The sequence below is a fragment of the Prunus avium genome, chromosome 6 (genome assembly GCF_965620075.1).
Source record: "Prunus avium chromosome 6, drPruAviu1.hap1.1, whole genome shotgun sequence".
In the NCBI taxonomy this organism is placed as follows: domain Eukaryota; kingdom Viridiplantae; phylum Streptophyta; class Magnoliopsida; order Rosales; family Rosaceae; genus Prunus; species Prunus avium.
In genome coordinates this window covers 27646849-27657446 of record NC_142289.1, presented here as the reverse complement: position 1 = coordinate 27657446, position 10598 = coordinate 27646849, and the positions used below count along the sequence as shown (strand labels likewise).

Sequence of the window (10598 nt, the reverse complement as noted above, 5' to 3'; positions counted from 1 at the left end):
GCTTCAATTTTTGAAAACCCAACCAATTCTAGATGGCATTATGATGTAGACATCAAGTAAAGTTAAGCCAATGGGTCTAGCCCAGTTAGAAAGGGTCTTAGTTTGCAGATCAATAGTTTCAAGTTCGAACTCATAACACCTTAGTAGTATGTGTGTGAGAAACTCCCAACCCTTATAGTTTAGACTATACCGCTTGTATTCAAGAAACCAAATAAAACTAAAAATTCTAGTTCGTTAAACAAAAACGAAATGACATATTATGCACAAATATTTGAACAATCTACAGTGTCAACAAAACAAATGGTCCGTCAAATTCTTTTCAAAATTTGACGCATGTGGTTAATTTGCGGCTACTATTCCATGTTTGACTATTCATTCAAATATGAAACTCTCCCTTTGTACCCTTCTAAGTGCATGCACGTGTGTTTTGCAAAGAAATTTATTTCATCATTGCTTACTATATTCATGTGCAGCACGTACTTCCTCTATATCCATGCAACATGCCAGCCAAGCATCCATGTAAGTCCTTCTGTTCTTCTGTTTTTCTGTTCCTTAATTTACCCTTAAATGCATTTTGATTATTGGTTACTCTTTTGTTTCAATGTCAGACCAGGCATCCATGCAAGAATATTGACATCTCCATGTTTTTCTTGTGTGTGTATATTTCAGTATATGAAGGTGCTGCAAAAGAAGGTGGTCAAAGCACATATTAGAACTGAATATGCTCATGAAGAAAAATATGAACCTCTCAACATAATTTTGTCACCACTAATTAAATAATGGGGTTTTATTATTTTAGGTTTGACCTATTCAAGATGCAGTGTCTCTTAATTACAATCACTGACTTCAAGGGAACACCCTTTGATTCCATCATAATGAAACAGAACGTGTGTGTTTGGTTTTGTTGCTGCCAGGGATGGTCCCAAGATTTTAAAATGAGGTGGGCTAAATTTAGGTACTAAGTAGATAGAAAACTTAACAATACCATGTGATTTCATTGATAACAAAATATATATATAAAGCAAGAACAATAAAATTAATTACAAATCCTATTTGATAATTCATAACTCATAAACTGAAATTGATGCCCCAATTGCAAATCCTAATTGATACTTCATAAACTTCAAAAAAAAATCCTCAAATTAAATCATCAAGAAATTGAGACAAGCTTACATGACGAATATAGAAACTTGGTTCACTTGAATCAAGTCTTGAAGGTGAGTTCAGCAGCAACAAGAGCGTTTTTTTTTCTCAATATGCGAGGGTAGGGTGGTGCTTCTTCTTCTTCTTCTTCTTCTTTTTTTTTTTTTTTTTTTCCTACATGTTGTGTGTGAGTTATTTTATTTTTTTCTCTTTTTTTTCTTTTGCTGTGCTGTGTGTGAGTTCCCCCACACCCCAACTAGATGAGGTTAGGTTATTTAAATTGGGTGAGCTAGGATTTTATTTTTTTGGTAGGAAAAAAGAAGCCACTTGTACTATAACCACCCCACCCTCCGCATTTTTCTTTTTATTGACTAGGAGAACTAGATGAGGTTAGGTTATGGGTGAGCCTAGGATTTTTTAATTTTTTTTTTGGCTGGAAAAAAGAAGCCACCTAGGCTATAGCCCAGGTTTGCCAAACTATAGATCCGTCCCTGCTCGTACATAAACTTTTACAAATGGACCATCAGAATGCTCACACACAAATTTGTGAGGCGGTGGTTTCAACTTTTAAATACATTGGATGGTCCTATCCAGGGATGGACCCAGGATTTTAAAATGGGGTGGGCTAAATTTAGGTACTAAGTAGATAGAAAACTTAACAATACCATGTGATTTCATTGATAACCCAAAATATATATATATATATATATATATATATATATATATATTAATTAATATATATATGAAAAAAAGATTTCATTGAAAACTTAACAATATATATATATATATATATATATATATATATAGCAAGAACAATAAAATTAATTACAAATCCTATTTGATAATTCATAACTCATAAATTGAAACTGATGCCCCAATTGCAAATCCTAATTGATACTTCATAAACTCCAAAAACAAATCCTCAAATTAAAGCATCAAGAAATTGAGACAAGCTTACATGACGAATATAGAAACTTGGTTCACTTGAATTAAGTCTTAAAGGTGAGTGCAGCAGCAACAAGAGCATTTTTTTTTCCTCTACATGCGAGGGTAGGGTGGTGCTTCTTCTTCTTCTTTTTTTTTGTTTTTTTTTTTGTTTTTACATGTTGTGTGTGAGTTATTTTATTTTTTCTCTTTTTTTTTTGCTGTGCTATGTGTGAGTTCCCCCACACCCCAACTAAATGAGGTTAGGTTATTTAAATTGGGTGAGCTAGGATTTTATTTTTTTGGCTGGAAAAAAGAAGCCCCTTAGGCTAGCCCAGGGGGCAAACCACCCTACCCCCCGAAGGAGAACTAGATGAGGTTAGGTTATGGGTGAGCCTAGGATTTTATTTTTTTTGGCTGGAAAAAAGAAGCCACCTGGGCTATAGCCAAGGTCTGCCAAACTATAGGTCTGTCCTTGGCTGCTGCCCCTAAGTTCGAATCTCAGAGTGCCTACGTATCCCTTACGGGAATCAAGCCACTCGTAGTTCAAATAATTGCAATGAATAAATGACTCATTGCGAGGGAAATTTGATTTGAATTGTATTGAGAAGTGTTTGAGTGGATTTAGCTGAATAAACTAGGGATTCAATATAGAATTATGTATAGGGGCGAATTTGGTTAAGAATAAACCAAGGATTATGTTTGGATAGAAGATTTGGAAATTAATGGGTAAGTGTGGCCCACTAATTAAGAATTTGTGCCTTTGAGACAATTTGGAGATGTTGAAATTTTCATAGGTAGATGACCCATGGAAAAATTGGATGGTTTTGTACCATTTTTCTTATTGTCAATGTCCAAGAAAAATAATGATCAATTTTTATTAACCCAATAATTTTCTAAAACTGACATTCGCACTTGGAAAAGTGTTTTGGCAAATTTGGTTAGAATAAACCAATTATTCAAATTTGGTTGCGGTTGCGTCTAGTGGGATGCTAGACTGCCTACGTACCCTTGATGGGATCAAACGGACGTAGTTCCAAATTTAGAAATTAATGGGTGTTGAGGCCCAAAAATCCAAGGGCTAGGCCCAAACTTGTTCTTAGCCCGGCACAAATAATTAGTCGCAAAAGAAGCCTAATCGGGACATAAAAAGAAATTGTAGGACACGCTTACATAAGCCGTGGGTCATGTGTCACGCCAAGCAAGCATGCAACGGCTTTATAAATTCACACTCATAAACCTATCCGATGCTATTTAATTCGATCACGGCTTATTATGGCACAACATAACTCAAGCACAAGCACGACAAATAAACACGCGATGCCGTCAAGCCATGCTACGAGCTCAAGTGGGCCCAAGCCACGTAATTACCCGGGGCTTGCTGAGAAGGTTGTGGTATGGAAGGAAACAAGCAATCATAGGGCACATTGAGGGTTCGAAGAACGAAAGTTTTAAAGCCACTTGGGAGCATTAAAACTCAAGCCCGTTCCTCGGACCAAAACACATGGGTCGGCATGAGAGAGGGAGAAAATTAATCCGATGCCTTAGGAGAATATCTAGTTTGCTACAACACTTAGATAAACCCACATCAGTAAAAAGCCCAAAATGAAGACAAATGGATTGTTTCCAGCAGCTTGACGAAAACCCATTGGATGTTGGAAATAGCATGCCAATAACCCAAAACTATACACAAAGCCCAGCCCAGCACTTTATAAAAATCCAGCATCGTGTTCCACCCTTGCCAGAACTCCAAGGTGGTCAACAAGGAGCCATAGCAGGGACCAAAGGAAATCTATGTATGTAGAAGGAATACCCATTGGACAAATGACTTCATCCATTCTCTCCTTTCCTTTGCGAGCTCCAATTTGAAAACCAAGGGAGAAAGCAAGTGGCGCCTCACCCCCATGGGGAGACCCAGCTGTATAGAAAACCTTGGAACTCAAAGGGGCCTGCACTTCGGTGGAAGAGATTTCACCAAAAGGAGTGAATGGAGAGAAGCGAAGGAAAAGTGGGAATGGAAGATTGATAGAATTAGAGTCCTAAGCGCCTATAAAAGAAAGCTCTCTCTACCCAGCAAACACACACCATTCCAGAGCACGACCAAGCTTCGTCAAGCAAACTGGAATTTACTCTAGACGCCCCATCCTTTATTTCCATCGTTTTCTCTCTCAAACTGAGATAGAAACCCTCCTAATTTCCCCTTTTTCCACTCTAAACTTTCTTTTCTGAAAGAAATTCATGCTTTCATCTCTCTCTCTCAAGTTGCTAAACTTGTGAAGGCTTAGCTCCCATGCCACAGGCTCCTCAAGCTAAGTCACTAATAAATTTGATACGTTCTTCTGGTTGTTGGTGAAAAGAACCTAAACGTATTTTTTTTAAGGCTTCAGCAAGTCTTTTAAAAATTCTTTTGGGAGTCTGGTTCTTGAACTCAGGCAACAGGAGGTTTTGTTCGTTTTCTTCTTACAGCAGCCCAAGCCCATTCGTCAGGTTGCTGGAACAAAAAGACCCCTACAATGGGTAAGTGTGGCCCACTAATTTAGAATTTGTGTCTTTGAGACAATTTTAAGATTTTAAGATTTTCATAGGTAAATGACCCATGAGAAAAATTGAAAATTAATGGGCATGTGTGGCACACTAATTGAGAATTTGTGTTTGAGAGATTTGAATTTAATCTCATTGAAATTTGCATGGGTAGATGACCCATGAGAAAAATTGAAAATTAATGGGTAAGTGAGGCCCACTAATTGAGAATTTGTGTTTGAGAGATTTGAATTTAATCTCATTGAAATTTGCATGGGTAGATGACCCATGGGAAAAATTGGATGGTTTTGTACCATTTTTCTTATTGTCAATGTCCAAGAAAAATAATGAGCAATTTTGATGAACCCACTAATTTTCTAGAATTGACATTTGCATTTGGGAAAGTGTTTGGGCAAATTTGGTCAGAATAAACTAGGGATTCAAATTTGGTTGCAGTTGCGTCTATTGGGATGCTAGACTGGACTAAGGGAAGTCCAATCAATCCTGGTAAACAGGATCGTTCAAAGAAACTGTCTCATCTTCTGGAACACATCTCCCCAAGTAAGGTTTAAGTCGTTGACCATTAACCTTAAAAATATTTCCATTCTTGGGATCCTCAATTTCAACAGTCCCATATAGGAAAACTCTTTTAACAATGAAAGGCCCTGTCCATTTAGTTCTTAATTTTCCAGGAAACAAATGAAGTCTAGAATTATACAAAAGAACAAGTTGAGAAGGCTCAAAGTTTTTCCTCAAAATATTTTTATCATGAAAAACTTTAGTACGTTCTTTGTAAATTCGTGAGTTCTCATATGCATCATTCCTTACTTCCTCGAGTTCATTCAATTTGAGTTTTCTCAAGGTACCTGCATCTCCAAGACTAAAGTTAAACAATTTGATAGCCCAATATGCTTTATGTTCTAATTCAACAGGTAAATGACAAGGTTTACCATAAACTAGCCTATATGGAGACATACCAAGAGGTGATTTGTATGCAGTACGGTATGCCCACAAAGCATCAGTTAGTCTCAATGACCAATCCTTCCGAGTTGGATTCACCGTCTTTTCCAAAATTTGCTTGCTTTCCTTGTTTGCAAGTTCAGCTTGGCCATTTGTTTGTGGATGGTATGGAGTAGAAATCTTATGGGTTATGCCATATTTTTTCATCAAAGCTTCAAATGGTCGGTTGCAAAAATGTGATCCTCCATCACTGATGATCGCTCTAGGAGTACCAAACCTGGACAATACATTTTCTTTCAAAAATTTCAAAATAGTCTTATGATCATTCTTCCGACATGGTATCGCCTCAATCCATTTTGAAACATAATCCACAGCAACAAGGATATATAAGTAACCAAAAAATAGAGGAAAAGGACCCATTAAATCAATGCCCCAACAGTCAAAAATTTCAATAATTAAAATTGGGTTAAGAGGCATCATATTACGTCGAGTAATTTTTCCCAACTTTTGACAACTTGGACAAGTCTTGCAAAATTCATACACATCTCTGAAAAGTCTAGGCCACTAAAAACCACATTGAAGAATTTTGGCCGAAGTCTTTTTCGAAGAAAAGTGACCTCCACAAGCCTCAGAATGACAAAAAGATATGACACTAAATATTTCATCATCAGGAACACATCTACGAATTACCTGGTCGGGACAATATTTGTAGAGGTACGGTTCATCCCAAAAGAATTTTCTCACCTCAACCATAAATTTCTTTTTCTCTTGTGAGGTCCAATGAGGTGGGATAAGACCTGTAGCAAGAAAATTCATAATGTTAGCAAACCATGGTAATTTAGAAACACCAAACAATTGTTCATCAAGAAATGAGTCTTTTATAGGCAAATATTCAGAAGGCTCCTCAAAAGATATCCTAGACAGATGGTCCGCAACAACATTCTCCACTCCATCTAATCAATCGTGATTGTAAGATCGAATTCTTGGAGAAGCAAAATCCATCTAATCAATCGTGATTTGGCTTCCTTCTTTGTCAATAAATACTTCAAGGTCGAATGATAAGTAAAAACAACAATTTGTGAGCCCAAAATATATGATCTAAACTTTTCCAATGCAAAAACCACAACAAGCAATTCTTTTTTAGTTGTAGTGTAATTTTTCTGTGCACTATTCAAAGTTCTGCTTGTGTAGCAGATAACAACAGGCTTCTTGTCTTTTCTTTGGCCTAGCACTGCCCCAATAGCACCATCACTAGCATCACACATTATTTCAAAGGGCATGGACTAATTTGGGGGCTGCATTATAGGAGTAGATGTTAGCATTTTAATTAATTTCACAATTCCAATCAAATTTAGCATCTTTTTCCAAGAGATTATTCAATGGTCTTGCAATTGCACTAAAATTTTGTATGAATCTCCGGTAGAAACCTGCATGTCCCAAAAAAGATCTAACATCTTTAACAGTTTTAGGAATAGGAAAATTAGCAATTAAATCAATTTTGGACTTATCCACTTCAATTCCTTTGTGAGAAACAATGTGTCCAAGTACTATGCCAGATGTGACCATGAATTGGCATTTCTCCCAGTTAAGCACCAATTTTTTCTCTTTACACCTGATAAGAACATTCTCTAAGTTAGATAAACAGTCAGAAAATGAATCACCAAACACAGTAATATCATCCATGAAAACTTCTAAATATTTTTCTACCATGTCACTAAATATGCTTATCATGCAACATTGGAATATAGCTGGTGCATTGCAAAGACCAAAAGGCATTTTTCTAAAAGCAAAAGTTCCAAATGGGCAAGTAAAAGTTGTTTTTTCTTGATCTTCTAATGAAATCTCAATTTGATAATATCCTGAATAACCATCTAAAAAACAATAATACATATACCCTGCAACTCTTTCCAAAATTTGGTCAAGAAATGGTAAAGGAAAATCATCATTTCTTGTGACTGAGTTCAATTTACGATAATCAATACACATTCTCCATCTAGTAGTGACCCTAGTTGGTACCATTTCTCCATTATCATTTTCAACAACTGTGACTCCTGATTTTTTAGGAACAACCTATGTAGGACTTACCCATTTGCTATCAGAAATTGGATATATGATACCTGCTTCCCAAAGTTTAAGTACTTCTTTTTGGACAACTTCTTTCATTGTTGGGTTAAGTCAATGTTGAGCCTGTCTAACTGGTTTAGCATCTTCTTCAAGAAAAATTTGGTGTGTGCAAACCAAAGGACTAATACCTTTAATATCAGATAAAGTCCATCCAATAGCAGTTTTATGATCTTTCAAAACTTTAAGTAACATACCTTCATGCAAAAGCTCTAGTTTAGAAGATATTACCACAGGATAGGTCTCATCTTCTCCCAGAAAAGCATATTTAAGTCCAGCAGGAAGAGGCTTCAATTCACACTTTGGGGCTTCTTCTTTTGATGATTTTGTCTCATCACTCACAGTTGGCAGCTCCTCATATTTTGGTATCCAACCGTTATGTTCTTGTACCTGCGCAGAATCCAACAAAGAACAAAGATATTGTACTTCAAAATCTTGTGCAAAATTACAATCCCCATTTACTAAACAAATTTGCAATGGATCAGAAGAAAAAGAAGAATTAAAGCAATTTTGAACAATTGTCCCGATCATGTAAACTTCTTTGTCTTCTTCATTGTTTGCGGGCTGCTTGCATATGTTGAATATGTTGAGCTCCAGTGTCATGTTCCCAAATGATAGTTGCATAAGTCCATTCTTGCAATTTAGCATTAGATGTAGCAAGAAATGGTCTTCCAAGAATAACAGGAATTTGAGAACTAGAATGCACAACTGGTTCAGTATCCAAAACTATTAAATCAACTGGAAAATAAAATTTGTCTACCTGAACCAGCACATCTTCCACCATACCTCTTGGGATTTTGACTGAACGGTCAGCCAATTGCAATGTTACTGAGGTGGGTTTTAATTCACCAAGACCGAATTGCTAATAAACCGAGTAAGGCAACAAATTAACACTAGCACCCAAATCCAATAAAGTTTGTTCAATGCTAAAATTCCCAATAATACAAGAAATTGTGGGACAATCTGGATCTTTGTACTTGGGTGGAGTATTAGTTTGAAGAATTGCACTTACATTTTCAGTTAAAAATGCGGTCTTATCAACATTGTGCTTTCTTTTGATAGTGCATAAATCCTTTAAAAATTTTGAATATGAAGGAATTTGTTTTATAGCATCCAAAAGAGGTATATTGATTTTCACTTGTTTAAAAACCTCCAAAATTTCAGGATTTTGATTTTTCTTTATAGCCTTAAGTGCTTGTGGGAATGGAGCAGGAAAAGGGAACTTAACAATTTCAGAATCACTATTTTCTTTTTCATTATTTTTGGATTTTTCTGAATACTTTTTATTTTCAACTCTTTCTGAATCATCTTTCCCAATTATTTTCCCACTACGAAGAGTAGTGACAGCCTTCATATGTTCATACTTATTTTCATTCAAAGAGGAAGAAGAAGGGGTAGTTACCTCTAACTGAGCATGTGGATTAGGTTGGACTTGAGAAGGAAATTTACCCTTTTCTTGAATTGACAGTGAAGAAGTGAGTTTGGAAAGAGTGCTCTTAATCTCACCAATGTCTTGTGCATTCTTTTGATTTGTGGCAGTTTGGCTTTGCATGAATTGCTTCATAACATCTTCTAAATTTGATGACGATGATTGTCCTTCCACCTGTGGAGAATAATAAAAAGAATTAGATTTTTGTTGAGGCACATTATTATTAGTATTATTTCTCCAATTGAAATTTGGGTGGTTTCTCCATCTTGGATTATAAGTTTCAGAAAAAATGGATGGTTTTTTAAATTGATTCACAAAGTTTGCTTGATCATGCAACATTTCTTTGAAAGCTGGAAGTGTTGGACAATCTTTTGTTACATGTCCCATGACCCCCACAAACTTCACAAATCTCAAAAATTTCTTGACTTGCAATTGAATTAACTTTTTGAGGCAATTTTGATTTTAGAGTTTCAACTTCCCTAGCCATTGTCGCCAATTGAGCTTTGAGACTATCTTCCTCCATAAGGTGATAAATACCGCTAATGGAAGGATTAATAGAAGATTTTGCCCTTTGGGAATTAGGCTCAATTGTGTTGGGAGTGCTCCAAATATGAGATTTCTCTACAATTTAATCAAGAAAATCAAAAGCATCTTCAGGATCTTTATACATAAAATTTCCATTGCACATCATGTCAATAAATTGTCGATCTTTAGGTGTTAAGCCATCATAAAAATGACTTACCACCCTCCATCTTTCAAAACCATGGTGAGGACATAACATTAACAAATCTTTAAATCTGTCCTAAGCTTGAGGTAAAGACTCGGTGTCTTTTTGAGAAAATGTTGTCATTTGTCTTTTCAAAGAATTTGTCTTTTGAATTGGGAAAAATTTCCTGAAAAATTCAGTTTGCATTTCAAGCCATGTTCCAATTGTTCTTGGCCTTAGAGAATAAAGCCAAGTTTTCGCTTTATCTTTCTGTGAAAATGGAAAATGGAAAAAGTTTTAGCAAAACTGTATCAAGCCTACACCCTTGGGTTGGAAAAGTTTCACAAACTTCCTCAAACTCACGCACATGTGAATATGGATTTTCAGATTCCATTCCATGAAAAGTTGGTAAAAGTTGTATCATGCCCGGTTTAAAATCAAAATTTTGACCATTTAACGGAAAAATGATGCATGATGGCACACTTGTACGAGCATGATGCAAATAATCATGTAATGTCCTAACAAGTGGATTCTCATCATTATGACCACTATGATTATCTTCATCATTTTGGGGCCCTTCCAATGCATTATTATTATTATTATTATTATTCTCAGCCATTTGTGATGAAATTTGGTCAAATTGAGGTTTCTTTGCAAATCTACCAAACCGATCACGATATCTCATAAACAAAATAAAAGCGCAACAGATAAAAACAAACAAACAAAAACAAAACTATTTTTTTTCCTTTTTTAAAAAAAAAATTATAAAAAGAACTAAGACAAAAGCTAAAACAA

The 10598-nt window shown here is 35.7% G+C and overlaps 1 pseudogene; it reads right to left on the bottom strand.

Moving 5' to 3' along the window:
* Window positions 1–7422: 7422 nt before the first annotated feature.
* On the bottom strand, window positions 7423–9783 carry LOC148293968 (uncharacterized; annotated as a pseudogene).
* Between the last annotated feature and the right edge of the window lie 815 nt (window positions 9784–10598).